Consider the following 18,724-nt stretch of genomic DNA (forward strand, 5'->3'; position numbering starts at 1 on the left):
TCCAACCCGGGGAGAGTGAAGGCTAACACGTGCTTCCTCCAAAACACTTGAAATCAGCCAACTGCATCTTTTCAAACTGCTGCATCACGATGAAAAGTGCTGTCTACCCTCTTCCGCATACATGAGCTCACAGAAGTCTACGATTGACTAGTGTCGCTGTGATTGAGTCAGCATTTGAACTTGTGATCTCCTGACGATAACACGAGCACTTTTCTGATGTGCCTCTTAGGAGACTGAGTGCTGCATTTTTTGCCTTTGAGAGCGCGATAGAGAGAGAAAGAGAAAGAGAGGCTGGTGAAGGACCAAATGTTTATAGCTGTTATAACTTAAGCATTAACAGGAAGTAACTTGTCTCACAGGTGTTTCACAATCTGCATCACAAAACCACGTTGTTGATTATTTTTCTATAACACACACACACACACACATCCCTCCCTCAACCTTATACAATACTGAGAGAGACAAAGAGAAAAAGAGAGACTGGGGAATGACCGACTGCTTATAGCTGTTATAATGTAGGTGTTAACAGGAAGTAACTTATCTCACCGGCGTTCCACAACCTGCATCACAACTATTCATTGTTGATTATTTTTCTGTAACACACACACACACACACACACACACACACATGCAAATACACATCCCTCCCTCAAAGTGGTCTATTCTTTACATAATACTGAGAGAGAGAGAGAGAGAGAGAGAGAGAGAGAGAGAGAAAAAGAGAGGCTGGTGAATGACCGACTCTTTATAGCTGTTATAACGTAAGCGTTAACAGGAAGTAACTGGTCTCACAGGCGTTCCACCACCCAGTATCACAACACCTCGTTGTTGATTATTTTTCTATAACACACACAAACACTCCTCCCCCAAGATGGTTTATTCCTTACATAATACTGGCTTCATTTAAGCAACAGTTGTCTGGGCTAAAATGTATTGATTATTACTTATATGATTGCTTTTTCTGTAGTGTAGCCTAGATCCTCAGCTGGGCCACCCTGTTAATGCCCCCCTTGCCCTCCCACATGAATAATATCCAAGAACCGCCCCTGTAGGGGTTGAATGCTGGACCCAATCTGGCAACGCGCACAGAAAGCTCTGCTCTCAGCATCAGCGCAGAGGCAGCACCTGCCATCGGGCGATAAAACCACAGCACTTCAGCTCAAAAAGTTACCGAGGAAGGGTTTTAACCGCCAACACGGACTGTTACACGGTTAACGGAGGTGGAGAAACACCGGTGTGGACCCACAGCACCAGGGAAGAGAGACCCGACAAGAGAGAGCACATTAAACGCACACACGCAGGTGAGCATTTCATTTACTAAACCTTCAAACTCCGACGTGTGTGTCTGTATGAGTGTGTGTGTGTGTGCGTGTGTGTGAGATCCTTCTCAAACTCAGAAAGTTTCAGTACTAAGTTAAGCCAGTCTACAGAGTGAGCTTGTACTAATGATCACTTTTATCTGATGATCTGATCTCACTTTGTAAGTGATCTTATAAAACTCAGTTTTCTAATTTCATTTGATAGTTGACGTGTGTTAGGTTGATAAATCATTAATACACGTGGGTGTGATTTCATACCTGCCCAGGTGTAGGTGTCCAGTTTGAGGAATGATTGCAAATTTGCCTTAGAAATAAATATTTTGGCATGGCATTGCATTTCTCCTGTGACTCAGCAGTTTACAGATTCACGCTGAGGTTGTAACCTAAAGTAAATCAGTAAGTGTCTTATCTATAGGCCATCAGGATAGTGCACTGGAAGCAATCTAGCGGCACAAATCTTGAAAAGTTAAAGATATCGAAGTAATGTGTGTCTTGGAAATAATTTACACACACGAGGCGAGAAGCGGTCTCGGCGGATAACCTTCTCGATAAGTGACCAGAAGTTTGTGAGTTCAAATCCCAGAACTGTCAGAAAGCCACTGTTGGGCCTTTGGCCAAGACCTTTAACCCCTCGGATTGCATCAAAGAGCATGCCAAAAAGGAAGCAATCAAGCAGAAATCTTGAGTGATCACACATCATAGTCATATACATCACTTTGGTAAAACAGGCCATCTCGTTTTAAAAGCACCTCAAAAAAAATATCAGCTTAACTACATTACCCAAGAGGTTCTGGTTTAAAATTTAGTCAGCTTTATCACACTGAGACCTTAAACGCTGCAGTCTGTGTATTCATTCACGAAGGATTTCGCTGTTTTGTTTTGTTTTGTTTTTTTGTGCAGGAAGTGACGTGATGCGAAGTTGATTGATTTCTTTTATTCAGCTCATAAAGCTCTTTCCACAATAGGTCAATATTGTTTCAGTGATGTTTCAATCCATTAGTTTGGTAAACCTTAAAACATCAAGCATCATTTAAAAAAGCAGACATAATCAATATTATACAATTTGGTCTCCTAAAGAAGATAGAGCGTCTAGTATGTTAATGCAGATGAATAATAAAGAATATAGAATATATATTAATACAGATGAGCTGCAACTTTTTTATTTTAATGAATTTGTTGACAAAAAAAAGTAAGACGTGTAGGTAAAAGAATATATTCATACAACTTCTTGCATAAAACGTGACTCACATTTACTGGCAAGGGTGAAGTCTTAACCAATATCATAAGACAGAGTGAGTGTTGCTTTGAATGTTCTTTCGATGATCCCAACACTGTGGTGATTTATTTTTTCTTAAATGTCGTCATAAATGACTCTTTTTTGGGAAAGAGTTGCGAAGGTTACCTTTATATTATTGTCATTATGTTACAAAATTGTGTTAATATTAGAAGTATGAATCAAGTTCTAATTTTGACAATAAGATCAAGACAAATTGCACTGAATCGATGAAGTTATTTGCAAACTGCTTTGTGTGGGCCGCGTGTGTGTGCGCGCGTGTGTGTGTGTGTTAAATGTGTTAGACTACTCGCCCACACACGCACACACATTTCCTCTTATCAATTTCTTATAATGTGATATGATTTTGATTATGCCTGTAATAAAAAGGCAATGAACATTGCAAATCACAGCAGAGCCAAAGTCACTCTTGTGACCCTCCCAATCAGGAGCGATGACACTATTTAAAGAAATTCCTCCCCAAAAAATTGTGACGTTGAATTGTGAAACCAGCAAATGAAGCAGTAGTTCATGGCATTGAATGGTGTTAATGTATCAAATGCCATTACTCATATGGAAGCGTGCTTCCTTTTTCCCTGAATGAATAAGAAGCGCTTATATAAATCAGATCCTGAATAACTTTTGTTTACTTTTTTTTTATAATATGATGTTATTTTAAATATGCAATGCTTCAGTAGATCATTAAAATGGTGAGTATTATTATTAAAACAATAGGCGAGATATTAAAACGAACCTGGTGGCATTGTGTGCGTGTGCGTTTGTGCGTGCGTGCATGTGTGCGTGCGTGTGTGTATATTCTGGGTGACATGGCGGCATCGGCCATCAAAACCATGCTCAGCTTTTGGAGAAGTTTACTGCTGTTTTGTTCTGCTTGTTTTTGCTTTTTGTTTGTGCTTGTGTTGCTTTTGTGTAGCCTTCTCACTTGTAAGGAAGACGCTATATACAGGAAATAGAAGCCGTCATTACTAAGCTATCATAACTTAACCAAAGATGGTGATATGATATGTTGATTCGGTAATAAATTTTGTTAATGTATTTCTGAGAGTATCATGAGTCAGTACAATAAACACACACACACACACCCCACACAAACGTATAAACAAACATTGATATATATATATAATATAAAATTTAATTTTATTTTATATATATATATATATATATATATGTATATATATATATATATATATATATATATATATATATATATATAATAAAATTTCAGTTTTTCCTTCATTTTATCTTTATTTCTTTAATAAAATCTAAATGAAAAAAAAAAAACATTTGTGAACTTGTGAGCGTAGTACAGTATTTTGGGCAAAATGTCAAAAACATTAAAAAAAAAAAAAAAAGTACAAAAAAATATTATATATAATTATACATTTTATAATAAGAAAATATCCATTGCTGAAAGATATTTTTGCCAAATTGCCTAGGCGTAAGCACAAGTGTTTTCTTTGGGTTTAATTTTTAGCTTGTAGATTTACTAAATCTGATGAGTTTATAAACATAACTAGTGTTAGGATCTGTGTGTGTGTTGCATGTGAAGAAAGGAGCACTGTGTGGAATGAGATGGTTTGGACTGAGACGTGTTATATAATTGACATAAAACGTGATGGACTTTGTTCTGTTGTTATAAATGTGCAGCGGAGTGATCTGAGTGAAGTAGTGTTTATATTTGGTCATATTCTAGTACAAAACCGGCACTAAAAACAAACCTCAAGTTGCTTGCGTTGCTTGCATCAGCAGATCATGCGATTTTTTTTTCTTTGAAATTTTGAACACACACTGGTTAAATGGCTGTATGTGGGTGGTTGTGACTCGTCAAGTGTGGCCTTTGTTATAAATAAGAGTTTCATGATGGGGTTATAGTGCACACTTATACAAGAAAAGCTTTTTTTTCCATCTTGAATAAGAAGAAACTTTGAAGAAAAGTTGAAAAGCTATCACGTCACGTTTTAGTGTAAAGTGTAAATAATACGGTAGTACAGGCTCTTGATCCCAGTCCTCCCGACTGTCACACTCCTTCAGTGGACTGATATTCAGCTGATTAGGCAGAGCTGATGGTTTTGCTGCTGTTGCCAATATCCCGATAATTGGTGATATACCTTGATATTTAGTGCGCAATATTATTATCGTGACTCTTCGAAATCCTGTCACTATCCCTGTGTTTCATTCAGGAGGAGGCTGCCTATGTAGGCACCCGTTTTTCAATTGTGCGTTTGTGTTATCGAGACAAAGTCGGTCCGATTCAAAGGCGACTTCATTCACAGAGAAGACAATCCCCTAGTTCTACATTTAACAAAAATGGCAGACAGAGCTTTCATGCCGAGTGTTCAGCTTAAACGTCGCCCGGTGTGGACGGGTACAGGTAAGCATGTAGTAATGTTTTTCAATACGATGTTCTGATACTATATTGTGACATGTAATGAAGGTTTAGGTAGTTATTGTGTTATTGTGATGGGAATTAATCTCACCACACATTTGTACTTCATCAGGGTTCCCTAGGAAATGAATATGGCATATTCCTGTGGTTGTGAATACATATTTGATTATAAATGTCTGCACTTCTCAATTAACATTTAGAAAACCTTGCCTCTAACATATCTATGACACCTTTCCCCAGAAGGGTAGCTTCAAAAATTTTTATAGAGTATTTCATTTGTTTTTTTTTTACTAGTGTACAAAATATACAATTTGTTTTACTAGTGTACAAAATATCAGCTGTACAGTGGAATTTGTTTTAAAAGGACCACCTTAAAAGCTTGAACCATTTCAGTAGTACACTGTGTTCACTACATGACTGTTCTGTATCATGCCGTAATAAAATGGTGTAGACTTTAAAGACCAAAATGACCTACTTGGCGAATATTGTTACATTTTAAATGCCATGTGTTTTGCTTGTCTCAGCAATTTTACATTCAGACGTGAGTGTTAAATTTGCAGTCTGCACTTTGCTTGCTTGCTAGTAAATGCATGTTTCAGGATTTTATTTAAATAATCAAATTAAGCTGCCTTTAAAAAACAACAACAACAACAAAAGATAGTAGGGAAAATCTATATCAGCAGTAAAACAAATACTTCAGCCAACCGCAGCTACATGCCAGGTGTCAGATGAAAGTGCTGTATGACATCTGGAATGGCAGGTATTCATTTTTTTATAGCATCAAGCGACCCAAAATGTGTTTTATGTTATAAGACAGCATAGTGTCATATCATGTTATCTTGTTATGTGTTTAGTATCAGCCTATTTATGGTATATAATTTCTTTTCTCATTGTAACAACCCTCATTTATGTATATCTCATAATATTTATCCAGACGTTAGCTGACAGAACAAAATGTACACAGGAAAAAACAAAAACAAAAAAAATAATAATAGGAAAAATACCAGAAATATAAACACAGGTTATTTTTTTATTATTCATTGAAGCAGTGAATAAAAAAAAAAAAACAAAGTAACTATACCGAGTAATATTATTCTTCACCTTCGCTTAATTAGATACGCTGAGAGGCTACGGTGTCTCAGCTTGCGCATAAAAAAGATTTTCGGATAAGTGCAGGTGTGCACCTGTGGTGTGTGGTTTCCATTCAGTGTTTGAATTTTTCCTTTTTGGGTTTTGAAGCATGATGCAATTTGGAGATAGATGTAAGTATCTGATGTACATAAATAAAAGATCATCGGTAATGTGTGTGTGTGTGTGTGCGTGTGTTGTGGGGGGTTTGAGTAGCTGTTTGTGTTAAAATATGTCATTCAGTGCTGAGATTTGTAACACATTTTATCTAACTGCTTACCTTTTGGATGCTGTTAGTGAGTGGATTGTGTATGCGTGCTGCATGTTTATGGTTTTATTTATAGAGTACATCATATTTGTAAAGCACTTCAGTTAATGTTGAATGAATGTATTTACTAACAAACATTCATTAAGCGCAATAAGTTATTTTATAAGTAAGCATATACAGTATAATTTCATTAAGTCTGCATGAGCAGAGATGAGCAGAAGCACTGCGGAAGCTTATTGACTTTCGTCATGGTGTCAGGATTGAAAACGACACACTGCGTAACACTTTAAATACTTCAGTGAAAATGCCCTGAACAGTTGATCCCTTTTAAATGCCCTTGCTGTTGCTATACATTTATAAATGAGTTGATATGAAATACTGCGTCTAGCCTTTTCTTGTCCTGAGTGACACGAAGATTAGTATTTTGTTACCATGATAACATACATTACAATATCATATACTTAATGAGTATCATCAGTTCTTTAATAACACTGATCAGAATGAGAGATTTAGATAAATTATATCAAGTTATATAGCATCCGTGTGTGTGTCGCTATGTTAAATATGTCGAATGAATGCAGCAATTTGTTGCTCACTCGTTATGCCGTTCTCTTATTTATATTTTATGAAAATAAGTGATATGTGTTGTGGACTAGGAAAACCCTTCGTATAGTGTTTTTTTCCCCAAATATATAAAGTTTCTACACACAGTTTTAACACTTTAAAGTCTGGCTACATCCAGAAGTGAAAAGGGACAAAATTGCATTTAAAGATTCCCTCGCAATTCCACTGATGCACTGATTGCCTAAAAGCTATTGCTATTTCTTTCTTTAATTTACATTCCATTTAACATGTAATGAATCAAGTGTATAGCATAAACCCAATGTTAGGTAATAAAATATAATAACTAAATCTATCTCTTTATACCAGCCTACAGTATTCATTATTCATAGCCTACAGCTATTTTTGCAGCTGTATTTATTAATCTGGCTCCTCATCTACTTAATGTGATCTTTGCAGAAAACCAAGGCAAGTTTAGAAAGTAAATAAAACATTTCTGCCTCATTCTTGGTAAATTATGTTATAGAAAGACACTGTCATTTCTAGAATGCAGCCACAGCAACATCTGATGGGTTTTTCCCAGGTTGCGACACAGACACACTCCCGGGCAAAAAAAAAAAAAAGGCCCAAGCCCAAAATATTAAGCTTTTAATGGTCTTAACAGCAAATCACTGGTCGGGAAATGAGCAAGAATTAAATAAATAGATAAAGAGAGTTAGTTTGGGAAGCTTTTCCCTTTGATTTCTTTAAATGTTTAAGCCTTGTGGTCCTTGATGGGCTGCATCAGGTGTGGCAGAGAACCAAATAATGACTAATCTTATTAAAAATACAGTATACAATATATATTGTGATCATTTTTGCCATATTGATCTCTTCTAATTTGTCTCTCACCGTTGCTTTGCTTTGAACGGTTCTCTTGACTGGTAGGCATGTAGCCCACAATATAATATTTATATATTTTTTTTAAGTGTTAAAGTTTCTACTCTCTGAACCATTTGTGGTCAAATTCCAAAAATAATCCAATTAAAAGCTAAAAATAAAATTAATTTTGTCTTAGTAACACATGTGGAGGATTTAGGGTCTCTAACTCTAAAGCTTCTCACCCCTTTTCAGAGACAGCACGGAACATCACAGGTTCATAATACTAATCCCTGACTTTTATGACGTTAATAATTGCAGACGCTATTTAAAAGGTGTTGCTGTGAAGACGTCCAGGTAGTCTTCTCCTTCATTGGCAATAATAAGCCTAATGAACTAATTGGTGTGTTATAAAAAGGAGATTGAAAATCACATACGTCGGCAGCGTGCATTAAAAATACATCAGTGGATTGAATTAGAAAAAGATGTCCATTCTGATTAGATATTGATCTTGTGTTTCAGGTCCCATAACAAAATTGAGATTGGATGTGTGCATCAGCGCCAGTTATATTAGTTACATAAAATGACATTTAATGAGGTTGGAGGTTATCAGAGTGCTTTATCTTGAAAGCAAGCCCACTGGGACTGGGAAAATACTTGCCATGTTTGCTTACCGAATAGTACATGTTGTTTCATTAGTGCATAAGATGCATTCTCAACTGCCTGACATTTGTACAGAATTGTCGGAAATGATAGTAAACATATTTGCCGTACTTAGGGAATGTCATCTACATCATTTAGCAAGCTGACCTTTCTCAGAGTGTTTGGACAGGAACAGCATGGCCACATGGTTTTGGTCAGCACTGTAAATCCCCTGCTGAGCGTCCCTCCTTTTTCCTGTCCACCTCGAGGAACGAGGGAAGAGCCCTCCTCTGGTACGCTAGGTTTGAGGCCACTCTGACTCGCATAAGCCCCTTCCTCATCCGCTGAGGAAGCTGAGGAAGCGCGGAAAACCTCAGGAGAGGCATCAACCATTAACTCATGCCTATTAAAAGCAATTGGGGGAAAGTTCACGTCCTCAGATATTGTGCAAGAGCAAATTCCCAAGGAGCTACACAATAAAGATCGTGGTGTCCGACACACTCGCCAGAAATGCTATTTGCGGCGGATCTGACTTGTCATTAAGGTCCGTTGAGAATGTTCAGGTAAACGACTGCTCAACATCCGTCCTCAGTTATGTATTTGTGTGTGTTTTAATGTTTTCTCCAGGGCTTTGGATTTGAGAGCATGAGATCATGATTAGTCATGTGCTGGAACGGTTGAGGAGTTGCTGCGTACTTACGTGTGTTGTGTGTGTGTGTGGTGTGTGTGCGAAGATGCTTCGTGGTCAAGGACTGGTGAAGAAATAGCTCAGGATCATTTGCCTGAATTGCAGTCTTTAAATGTCCAGTCAGCTGTAGTCGAAAATTTATGACGAACAATTGTGCAGGATTAGCTGCTAAGCAGTGCGCTGACATTTTTTCCTGTTAAAAGTTAATTATATTGTTATAGTGTTATATTATAGTGTTATATTCAATTCTGTGAGACCTGACCAGGGCATTTGCATTGTATGGACTTAATTTTGTGCTAAAAGGTATTTTAACAAAATTACCTCACAAAAAAATGAACAAAATTTCAAATGATGAGTCTGGGTTTTAGCTTTAACTTTTTACAGGTAGTCTAAGGTGTATACCTTAATCTCGATTAACAAGCCCTCTTATACTTAGCTATATCCGCTGGACGAATTATACCCTACATGGTAGAATGATCTGGAACAAGAGCTGGGCAGCAGATTTAGTTTTCCTGGAATTGTGGATTGTACTTGTGTAATTACATTACATAAGTGCTTTACGTTACATAGTTGTATCACAATGCACAGTATTATCCGAATAACGTAGTCTTTTTAAAGATGATGTAGCATAAAATTAGTTAACTTTTGTTATTTTTTTGGTTTCTCATTCTGGGTGGAGTTTCTGACTGCCACATTTTTCAGACGTTTACAGAGAAGTTTCGTTATGGGAGTGGTGTCTTTGTGAAAGATGCATGCCATGCTCTTTCAAACTGGGCAAAAATACGAAACCTTATTTTAGCACACAACAGTCTTCGTGCTGTTTTCCAAATGGGACGGCCTTTTAATATCTAGGTCCAGTGATGCTGGTCAAAAATGCAGTCCACCTGGGTAGACTCATCTTGAATGGACATTTGGTGTATTGTTGGTATTTTGGTGTGTACGTACCATTAATACTGTGTGTTAAATAACACAATATGCCTATTATTCGCAAATGCCTCATGTGTGTATCTGCATAATATATGGAATATTCATTCCAGTGGGAATGAAGTGTGTCTTTGGTAAATGCTCTTTGCATAACCTAACACTGTTGTTTGTAGGATAGAGTCATAGAGAGAGGATCACAGTTGAAGAATCAAGCATTCAGCCCATTAGCTAAATACCCAGGTTTTAATCACCCCAATGTTGTGTGTCAGAAAAACAAATCTGTGTAGGATTGTGGCACATATGCTTTGGAGCTACTGCATTCATTTCATTATAGGAGTTCTGTAATGACAAATGCAGAACCAAAGCACAAAAAAAAAAAAAAAAAAATCTGACAAGCCATCTCATAAAGCTACTGTCGGTCATTATGACTGTCATGATCATAGGATCAGAGTTCAAGACCTCAGCACTGACACTGAAAATGTCACAGTGCAGCGAAAGCAATTTATTACGTCAGCTTTACTATATAAAATTATCCCGAGGAAGAAGTGATTACTCCAGCTTTCCGTAAAGAGAAGTGGAAAGCAGAAAAGCATTGGGTGAAGCAACAGGAAGTCATCTGGCTAGCCGAACACCTCACAGCACAACCACATGATGGTTAGCTGTCTGCACTTTTGCTGAGGCCATGAAGTGTAAAAATCAAGTTCCTGTTCAATTTGGTAGAACCACAGAAATAGCCACTCACTTGCCCAGTTGCCAAAGTTGCCTTCAGTGATTACGAAGCTCACTCTCACCAAGAAACACAGTTAAGTGGCTTGGGGCTTAACGCCTGAGTTTTGGGGTGAGTAAGACTTTTAGATCATTATCATTTTTTTGTTTGTACTGTTTTTCATTCTCAAAATTGATACTAGAGTCACACCACACTGTCACATGGGAGGAATCAATGGAAATAACACTAAGATTATTAAATAATTTTCAGACCTTAATAGCTGATAGCAAAGTGATATGGCACCACATTCATGTTTTTGGCTACACTGAATGCTGTGAAGCTGCTCATCCTGATGTCCGGCATGGCTTTTTAATTACATTCATTACAACATTTTGAAATAAAAGATAAATAATTTGTCGCAGATCCCAGATAACTCATTTGGGTGCAAATAATTAAATATCTGCCGTTAAATTGAGTATTTTAATTTTGACTTTTATTTTATATAAGAGGTTCGGTGAGTGAGTTTTACATTTTCATTGTTTTTACAGATTTTCACAAGTTTTTTCACTTTGGTGGATTTTTACTCCAGAAATTGTTCTGTCTTAAAGAATATTCTTCAGAAACACATTTACTTTTATGAAATAGGAAAGAAATATACACTGTATATTCACTGACTTTTGATGATCCCTGTGCTGTGCTTTTTTCATTTATAGTATTACAATTGACTCACTATCGGAAAATAAAGACATTAAACAAATGTTCCATTAAATACCTAAATCTCTATATTTATAGACTTATGTCCACTCTTAGATTGTAATGAGACTCTGAATTTGTGCTTTATTAAAGGTGAGTATGTTGAAGTAGTTGCTGTAAGACTGTAAGTACTGTAAGCCGAGATTCATCTTACAGCTGATATTAGACAATGTTAGTATCAACTATAAGACTAATATATGTTGTGTGTTACAAGTGTTTAAATTAGAGTGAGACAGAGAGATCCAGATCAATTTTTTCCAGTTAGTGCTAGATTTTTTTTTCCAATAAAATATTTTCCAATAAAAATAGAATAAGTGTCTAAACATCTAGCAGATTAAGCAGATTTGTTTTATCTTCTTAATTGTATTATTATACATAAGCACATTGCAAACTACTATTATTATTATTATTATTATCATTATTATTATTATTATTATTATTATTATTATGATGATTTTAAAATATATATATAATATTTATATACATATAAGATTTTGTACAAGTAAAAAAAATCTAATAAATCTACTACAACAAATCTACTATTTATTTTTATTATTATTATTATTATTATTATTGTTGTTAATAATAATAATAATAATAATATACTGATATGAGTAAAATACAATGAAAAACACCAGTGCTGATGTTTAGATTTTTTTTAAAATAATAAAATAAATGTGATTACCTTCTTACCTTATTATTTTTCTTTTTTTTTTTTGTTTGTTTATTATTGGCAAGAATTATACTAAAATAAATCATTTTGTACTGTTGCATATTAAATAAACACCATGCATTTTTTTTTCCTTTTTTTCCCTCATGGCCAAACTCAAAGATGTGTTTGGTCCCTGAAGCTGAGGCCATGACTAAAACTGTTGTTTAATCATATCTAATTTATTTATCACTATCTCTAAACCCATAAAAGCATAAATGTCATCATACCTTACTTAGCCCTTGTTAGCTACTCAGAGATTTCTTAATCCTCCTCTTCTCTTGAGCCCAAGAGACATTTAACTTATCGTACTTATCTGTAAATGATATGCTAAGAGAAAGTTTACAGAAATCGAGAGTACCTATTTCCTGATTTTTATATGTCGGACTCATCAAAAAGCAGCATATAGGAGTCGAACAGTGCATCCTGCTGCCTGATTCATTTCAAAACATGGAAGTAAGATGTTTCTAATCGGCAGTTCAGCTGGACGTCAACATCAGAAAATGTAGATTTTTTTTTTTTGTTTGTTTTTTTGTGAAAATTCAAATGGGTTTAGATATGGGTGTCAAAACTTTAATCATCCTTTAAAGAAAAACAAATTTTAAGCATTTTTATCTAAACCAGGGAGTAAAAGTGAGAAACACAAAGCAAAATAGGGAGTAAAAGTGAGAAATCTGCTTTAGGAGTTCCCCAATGAGGAGAGACTTTTTTGAATAAGTCAGACCCAAAAAAATCAGAGTTCACGTGTGCCATTCTAGACAAATCCATGCCACACAGAATGTGGTTTTAAGTCTGTGTATTATAATTACTGCATCAAAGTTACAAATGTGTGCCTAGTAAGTTCAGTAGTAGCCGTGTGGGTGGCGTGACAGCTTTATTGTCTGGGTTCAGTCTCAAAGTGAGAGGGCACGGCAGAGACAAGAGCACAGGGGAAGAGTTGTCTGCCACTCACGCTGGCACTGATGTCAGGAAGTCACATTTCTCTTTCTGCAGCTCGCTATGACAAAGCCTCGAGGTCATGGCCTTTTCTGATGAAAGTGTTGCACCGACAGTGGTACTCTATAATCGTAAGTCGCGTTCTGTGTTTTTCTGAGAAACCTCTCGTTTTTTTTTCAAGGACAGAATGTGTTCAATAAGAGTCAGTGTGGAAAAAAAACACTTTGATTTGTACTTATGTGCATGCACACAATATGGGCACACAAAGGTGACTACAAAGGTTTGAACCTCCACCTTACCCTGTCCCACCCACCACCTACCAAAATGCAGTACGCAAACAAAGAAAATGGAGGAATAAGTAAGTAAAATTAAAAAAAGAAAGCAATACCAAGCAAAAAAGAGTTTGCTGGAGAACCCAGACATATGCTTATACAAACAAAAGCTTATACGAATAAAAGCAGAAGATGTCAGACAGAAAGGATTACCATAGGCATATAACACCGGTTCATATAATAATTACTCGTAATCAAACACAGATACCATTTAGTAAGAAAATATTCTTGTAGTGATCTTGTAATGTTCTCTGTGCCAGATCACATGATGACAAAGCATGTACTACAGGTATATACTACATTGTCTATATCTAGCCACCTGTAATCCAAAGTATGTCCTCAGTCTTGGCCCATTCTGCTTTTACTGCAAGACAGAATTGCACAGCAATTAAAGGAGCATTTAAGTTGTTGCTTAGCACTGTACATTTGTCTGTGAGAATATTGTGTATGTTGGCGGTGGTATCTTTTGAGAAATTCCACCAGGAAAGACCGGTGTGCTTATCATTCAACTGATGAATGTGTAGATGTTGCTGAATGTCGTCAGGCTGGTTCTTCTTGTGCACTCTCCATTGCTCCTTTCCACGAGTCACGGAGACATCCGCGATAAGTAGCGTGAGTAGCGTGATACGTACGTTTACACGGTCTCTGAAATATGTGAGTTTGGTAAGTGCACTTTTTTTTCAATGATTTTGCATAGTGGACATTTGTCTGAGTCTCAAGTCCATGTCAGAATGGGTTTTTGTTTTCTCTGTATTTAGTTCATGAAGGCAAATAAGTTGTCTGTTGACTTTCTGAAAAAGTGTTTTGTTAGTGTTTGGCAAGTGCAACATTGCTGACAGATTCAAGTACTTGATTTTTAAAATCCATTCATATTTACATTTCTATTTGGTCATTTTATCGACACTTAAAAGTGAGGCAGTTGAATCCAGGCATCCAAGACTGAAAAAGCAAGACTGAGATTCCATCAGCTGACCAGAAAGAACTGTAATATAATTGCTGGAAGAAAAGAATGAGGCACAACCAAACACACAAAATAAACACACACTCACAAAAGCATACAAGCGATCTGCTACTGAACTACTACGACTCCACAGTACTACAAACACTACAGTCTTAAAGCAGTGCCAAAGGAGAACTATGTGTGGTTTCCTAAACAACCTTTCAGTGTTATGTTAACCATTTCTTTAGTTTTTTTAACATTTTTACCAAAATTAACTAAATAATGTAAACAATAATTCTTGGAAATTATTCCTCGGTTCTTTGTCAGACAAACCAGTGACGGCTGGTCAGAATTGGAGTTGGAGTAGTTAAAACAACTAAATCGGCGTTACTATGATGAAACCATTAGGGTTAAGCTTTAGAGCATGGAGTCTCAACATATACACTCCTGGGGAAAAAAATGGACCAAGCCCAAAATGGAAAAATATTAAGCTTTTAATATGTGTTAGTTTGAATATTACATCAAACATTTTAATCATTATCATGATTTTACCTTTGTGTACAAGAAGACTATATAAGTGAATTTCCCTGTTTCTAACTTTTCCCCAAACAAACAGTTCACTGCAGCAAAAGTAAACCAGCAAATGGTGGCACAGGAGCTCTCAGGAGTGCAATTGTTTAATTCTTGCTCATTTTCTGACCAATAATTTGTTGTTAAGACCACTAAAAGCTTAATATCTGCCATTTTGGGCTTGGCCCTTTTTTTTTTGCCCAGGATTGTAGACGTAAACATAAATCTAGTATGTATACATACAGGAACACACTCATTCACTGAAAGACAGATAGGCAGCACCACTTACCATCACAAACATGGTATGTTTTTTAATGAAAAGCAAGCTCGATGAACAGAAAAGCGCCGCTTTGCTTTAGCCAACTTTTTAGATCAAGCCACACAGAAGTTACTGTTCTGTTCTTGGGCCTTTATCTAGTATGTACAACATTAATAGTACAAAATACAACATCAATTTTTTAAAAACAGTTTTTCACCCCAGTTTGGTTATCTGCCAAACCATCAGCCAGCTAATCCCTGTCATATGACAGCTACCAACGAGCGAGGATGAATGCTAGCACTTGCGTCCTCTGAAAGATGTGAAGTCAGCCAACTGAACTGCTGCTCATGCTGCGTCACAGGGAAAACACTATCTACCCCCTTCCGCATACATGAGCTCACAGATGCCCACGATTGGCTAGTGTATCTGTGATTGACAGGAGAGAGAGCGAGAGAGAGAGAGAGAGCGAGAGAATGCCATCCATCCCACCCAGAGAGCATGGCCAATTGTGCCCTCTTGGCTCCACATTCTCTAGACAATAGGGCAACCAGTTTGCTTTTGGTATCTCCTCCAAAGGCATCTTGTAAAACAAACAGTTGAAAAATTAATGATTGAGGAAGTGATCCACCTCATTAATGTTTATTATACCGGCTATCGTGTTTCACGTGAGCCTTCTTAATCAGTTCTGATGACGTATTATGCAAGTGTCAGCAACGCAGGCTTAAATAAATCAGCCCTAATGGGGTTATCTAGGGGGTTTATCACTTTGGGTACTCACTTGATATGACTGTCAATAATACAGTGTGTGAATCTATAGTCTTGGCTAGAAAGAAATAAGCCCCAGACTTTACTTAATACTTTTTTCTTACAGCCGCTTAATACGTTTTTTTCTTACAGCTGCTGTTGGTGCTGGTTTTGGCTAGAAAAAGTCCACTTCTAGCCATTTAACAGCAAATAAGTTGATGTGGATGGCAAAATTTTGTAACATTTTTATTCATTTATTTATTTATTAAAGAAACTGGCATGAGGTAGTCACGTACCGTCTACGAGTGATACAATCCTGATACATTAACATATTAGCAATGCACATTAATCATATATACATAGCTGTGGGACAACTTTGAATATAAATGAAAAATTTTTTGTGTTACTCCTTCGCCTTGGCTTGGCCATTATGGCTGTTAGGAAATATTAATGGAAAAGATTACATTTCTGTTGCAATACTGTCCCTGTGGAAACGATTTCACATCACACTCTGTGAGCAACTCCTTTCCATAACTTTCTTGCATGAACAGAAGCAGAGCTCTCAACAGAAAATCATCTCCAGACTCACACCCTTTTTTGAAGGACACTCCAGTGTAGAACATTAAAACAAGCTCTATATGAATGTTTGTTTACTCTAGAACCATCGTTATTATAATTACTGGCTATCCCTCTTTCGCAGTTTACACAATTATCATTAGTTATACCTCAGTCAGTTTGAGAGCTTTAATTTAACAGCTTTTCAAACTTTCATGAAACGTGAGTCTGGGATTACCTTAACCAAGAAGGACACATGCTAAGCTGCTTTTAAATAAGGAAGTTTAGAAAAATGCTGTCCTTCTGCTACCTTCTGAAAAGAATTCGACGTTTGAATCTTTTACTCATACCATTACATTGATAGATCGTCCTTTGTATTGTAGCTTGGACAGCGGAAGCGCTAATTTTAGCTGTGTTCAGCCATTAAATATCTCCTGACCTGAAAATAAATTATGCCATAAAAATGAGCATAGTACACATTCAGTCAGGAAAGTAGATTAGATTGTATAACAAACTTTTAATCTTCTAGTGTGTTTTTTACAGTTTATGGTTGTCGAGATAGCCAGCTTGCTAGACAGGGGGCAAAGAAGAAGCCAATAAACATCGATGCATAAAACTTTGTGTATACATATGACTTGATTTAGTACCTCTAAATGAACTCAGGAAAGTTGAATTGCTTTTATGAGTGTTTCTCATGACGGTGTTACTAGCCGCAGCTAAACAATGCTAACCCATGGCAAAATTGCGTATTGCACCAATATGGAGGACTTTTTTGGTGCCTTGGTCATATCTAATTTGTTAGGAGACACAGAGTCAAATTTCTAGTGTGATGTTGAGTTCACTATTATGTACGTATTGCAGTGTATCAGATAATATAGTTTTATTATTGGCCAACTTGGTCAGCGCTGTCTGTAATATACCACAATATAATAAATTCATTTTTTAAGTCTGTGGCTGACCACAAAGCCTAGTCTCTAACTGTCTACCTGTCTTCTGAACACTGCAAGATCAGGCTTGACCAGGACGGACAATGAATGTCCATGGCATTTATTATCTGTTGCTCAGATGAGCTGCATTTACTTCATCTTGCTTTGTTCATCATGTTTTGTTACCGTCACTTCAACACCTACACAGTCAAGTCCCGTAAGACATGAGCCAACACGAGATCCCTTTATTTAGAGGCCTGTTTGGAACGAATAGTTTAGCATAGCAAATGAACCAAATAAAATGTTATCATTTCTTTTATCCCTTTTTAAATTTTGCTCATTGGATGATAAGCCTGTGGTTTCTACCAGAATGTGATGACTCTAAATATCACCATTGAGAAAGCAGATTGAGGGAAAGGGAGGCTGTGTCTCACCAAACCAAACTTCTGACTCTGTATCTTCCCTGTTTTTCCAACTGGAGCAAAAGCCCTGAGAGGAACATGTTTACTACTTTTCAAAGTGGATACATTAGGGACAGAAAGTCATGGCAGTGCTAAGAATAGACTGTTCTTATTGCCCAGCATTTCCAAAAAAAAAAAGGGTCAGCAGAAGTGTGCCTAGGTGATTTTGTGGAGATTCCATTCATTCATTCGCATTCCATTAAGGTGAGAAGGGAAAAAATAAGTCGTTGAGCAGAGGATGTTTGCAGTATATATGTATTTTGGGAACACCGCTGGGAACCATATCAACAATTTAGCTATTTTTGGAATATTGAAGAAATACAGTGGGCACTGGTTGAGTCCAGTTTGACACCTGGCCTTTTTTCCCCAACTTCATACACTGTTAGACTAGGAGTAGACTCTAAATAGAGAAGCCTCTAAATATGTTTGCAGCGTATAGATATTTTTGGGAACATTGCTGGGAACCATGTCAACAATTTAGCTATTTTTGGAATATTGAAGAATTATATTGGGCACTGTTTGAGTCCAGTTTGACACCTGAACTATTTTCTTTTTGCCCGAGATTCACACACTCTTACACTTGGAGCAGACTAAAATAAAATTCCCATGTAGATAAAATTAAATGCAGGATGAATTTTTGCTAAACTTTATAAATCCCTAGTGGAACACACATATGCACAGCTATCTGGTTATAAGTCCTTACGCAACAGCTGGCTTTGATTGTGTAAAATCTTGCTGATCAATATGGGGGGTTTAGGGCAATAA

General features: G+C 36.6%; 1 protein-coding gene across 4 annotated transcripts in view; it reads left to right on the forward strand.

Annotated features, from left to right (window-relative positions):
• Window positions 1-1,067: 1,067 nt before the first annotated feature.
• pparg (peroxisome proliferator-activated receptor gamma) overlaps window positions 1,068-18,724 on the forward strand; it is a 35,882-nt gene continuing 18,225 nt past the window's right edge. Inside the window, exon 1 of one of the 4 annotated variants that reach the window (XM_026932671.3) lies at window positions 1,068-1,301. The gene's annotated coding sequence lies outside the window, so the exon portion shown is untranslated. Of the gene's footprint in view, window positions 1,302-7,942; window positions 9,020-10,795; window positions 10,907-14,023; window positions 14,168-18,724 lie in introns of those variants that run through there. The other 3 variants (XM_026932670.3, XM_026932669.3, XM_026932668.3) reach the window with 3 other exon arrangements.

Source organism: Pangasianodon hypophthalmus, chromosome 20 (assembly GCF_027358585.1).
Source record: "Pangasianodon hypophthalmus isolate fPanHyp1 chromosome 20, fPanHyp1.pri, whole genome shotgun sequence".
NCBI classification, from domain to species: Eukaryota; Metazoa; Chordata; class Actinopteri; order Siluriformes; family Pangasiidae; genus Pangasianodon; species Pangasianodon hypophthalmus.